This window comes from Triticum dicoccoides, chromosome 6B (genome assembly GCF_002162155.2).
Source record: "Triticum dicoccoides isolate Atlit2015 ecotype Zavitan chromosome 6B, WEW_v2.0, whole genome shotgun sequence".
In the NCBI taxonomy this organism is placed as follows: Eukaryota; Viridiplantae; Streptophyta; class Magnoliopsida; order Poales; family Poaceae; genus Triticum; species Triticum dicoccoides.
The window spans coordinates 21,411,494-21,414,773 of NC_041391.1; positions in this window are offsets into that span (position 1 = coordinate 21,411,494).

Consider the following 3,280-nt stretch of genomic DNA (forward strand, 5'->3'; position numbering starts at 1 on the left):
GCGGACCGTTTCGAGTGGATATCATTCAAGTGGGGGCACGCTGAGTGCACCCACTAGGTGTAGTCCCCGAGACTGCCGTCGACTATGGGCAGTCAGCGGGAGTCTTAGAGCCTGTCTTTTTTGTTGTTATTTGGCCGTCACTCGGACCGAGCGGACCGTTCCGAGTGGATACCATTCCAGTGGGGGCACGCTGAGTGCACCCACTGGGTGTAGTTCCAGAGACTGGCGTCGACTGCCGGCAGTCGGCGGGAGTCTTAGAACATTTTTTCTTGTTGTTTAGCTGTCACTCGGACCGGGCGGACTGTACGGAGTGGATACCAACAGTCGGCGGGAGTCTTAGAGCCTGGCTTTTTTGTTGTTGTTCATCACTCGGAATAGTCAGGCCGTACCGAGTGGAGATTACTCCTGTGGGGGCACGCTGGGTGCACCCACTGGGTGTAGTCCCCGAGACCACCGTCGACTGCGGGCAGTCGGCGGGGGTCTAAGAGAACTAAAAATCTTCTTAGTTGGTACTGATCGAACTTGTTCTTCTCTGACTCGGAGGTCGAGTAATTCTGGAGCTGCTTTTGCGTCAAGCAAAATGTTTCTTTCCGAGTTCTCTTCCAGTGGGGGCACGCTGAGTGCACCCATTGGGTGTAGTCCCCGAGCCTCTGTCGGACTAGATGAGCCTGGCAGAGGGTTTTAAGTCTCCTGGTGAACCTCCACGCAGTCGACACGGTAAATATCTTTTTAGTCTGAAATTCAGTCAATCGGATGCATCTTTAGGCACTTGACATGGTAAATAAGCTCAGCCTGGAGCTGAGTCAGTCGGACTGATCTTCGTGCACTCGACACGGTAAATAAATTCAGCCTGGAACTCGGTCAAGCAGGTGAATATTCGTGCTCTCGGCACGGTGAATGAATTCGGCTTTGAAACTGCCGACTGTAGAAGAAAAAACCGGACACTCCAGGGAGTACTCGTTCCAGTAGTACTTCTTATATTGACCGTTAGATTTTGCGTGAAAGGGGTATTTGCAAGAGTATATTGTATTCGTAGAGGAGCTTCATTTTCACCCTTTTGCATGAAAGGGGTATTTGTCCGAGTGGACGTGCTTCCCGACTGATCGGGGTATGTTAACTGCAATGAAAAACTTGGTGGCACTTGTATGTCTCCCGGAGGAGATAGGCTAGTGGTTTGACATGGACGTGCTATGAAACCCGAGTGGCGAGGCTAGTGTGTGGGCTGACTCTCTGGAGAGAGGTCACTCATTATCCCGGGGGAACACCAGCACATGCCATCTCTGAGTCCAAGTTTGGGAAACTGACGCCTTGGAGCCTAGGATAAGGATCAAGTGTATTCGTAGAGGAGCGTCATTTTCACCCATTGCAGTCTTGAAGATGACTTCGGGTTATGATTTGGGCGATCGTCCGAGTGGCCAGTACTATCGTTATAGGTTTTCGGCGGACCGAGCATGTATGGTCAGAAAGATATTCCTGATGTGATCAATGGGTTGATCGAATGGGCGTAACCCATGAGGGCGACATGGCCAACGGCTGTGCGTAGCCCCCGAGTGATGCTCGAAGGAGGTAAGCTTGCTAGAGAGTGTGATATGAGAGGTTTGATCATATGAGTAACTTAGTCGTTCCCATGTTGAGGGTGTAGAGGTAAAGACATGTCCAACTGATGGTGACGTGCGAGGCGACCGAGGGGCGATGATGTGTACAACCGAGTGACAACGCGTGGGGCGGCCGAGTGGAGAAGACGTGCGCAACCGAGTGGCGACGCGCAGAGCAGTCGAGTGGTGAAGACGTGCCCAACTGAGTGGTGACGCGTGGGGCGGCCGAGTCACGATGTGCGAGGTGGTCGAATGATGACATGCACAACCGAGTGGCGACACGCGGGACGGCTGAATGGTGATGACGTGTGAAGTGGTCGATTGTAGGACTACATATCCAGCCAAGTGGAGATGCGCGGGGCAGCCGAGTGGTGAAGACATGCACAACCGAGTGGCAGCGCGCGGGGCGGCTAAGGCAAAGTCATGTGCCACCGGACGGCGAAAATGGTCCTCGGAGGACTTAGTCGAATGCTTTCGAAGCTTATGTAGTGACGAGGTCAGTGTAACGTGGTTGCGGTGCGAGAATACCGGTGTGCCAACTGATTCTGAATAGGAACAAAGATGGCGCGCAGATCGTCTGAGTGATCATGCAACTTAACAAAGTGGCGGGTCCGAGTGCACTCGTTGAAGGGAAGGATCTGACTGGTGTCGAAGTACTCAACCACTCAGGAGAGTGTGATTCTAGCAGCAGCCCCCGAGTGCAACGTAGCCCCCGAGTGTGGCATAGCCCCCGAGCATACTATAGGCCTCGACCGCGGTCCTGTCGGAACACGATCAATATAGTTTTGGATGGATAAATTGTAATTCATCGAGTCGGAATCGGGTAAAGGTGAGGAGAAGATTCCGAGTGATGCTCGAAAGAGGCAAAGTCGCAAAGGAGTGAAGTGTGAAGTTTAATTATAAAAGGGACTTATCTGTCTCATGCCTGACGAGGTCTATATCATTGATACGATGGAGAGGATTCCACAAAGGAGTCGTCCGGATGTGTTTGAAGTCAACAGAATGACAAGGTCGATGTTGTGGTGCGCTGGGACCGGTATGGTGACCGAGTCCAAGCAGCAATGAAGTTGGCGCATAGGGCCGTCGAGTGATCGCGTAACTTGTGTTAAAAATGGCACAAGCCAACGAAATAATTTCTCAAGGAAATTTGATGTGTGCTGAAATAAATTGTGTGAATAACACCCATAGACACCCGCTGGGAGTGCAAGGGGCTTGCTGGTTAACCAGCAAGAGTCTGAAAGAGCGAAGGATCCGTTCAAACTTGTCGAAGTGCTAGCTCAAATAAAACAGAAGTGTAGTGTTTTGACTGAGTTGCAGCCCCAGAGGACCAATGCAAACTCGAAATGAAGAACACATGGTGTTCGTGAATGATGTATGCGAAAAAAATGAAAGTTGGACTCGGGTGAAAATAAGCAGCCGAGCGTAGATGTACACTTGGTGCCGTGGCCTCCGAGTGAATGTGATGTGTGAATAACAGGATCTCGGGAACGCAGAAATAACAAAATGTAGTGCATGTAGAATGACTTAGCTGTCTGAAGGTGCGCGAGTGGCCGAGTGGTGATGAGGTGACCAACCGAGTGGCGACGCGCGGGGCGGCCGAGTGGTAATGAGGTGACCAACCGATGGCGACGCGCGGGGCGGCTGAGTGGTGATGAGGTGACCAACCGAGTGGCAACGCGCGAGGC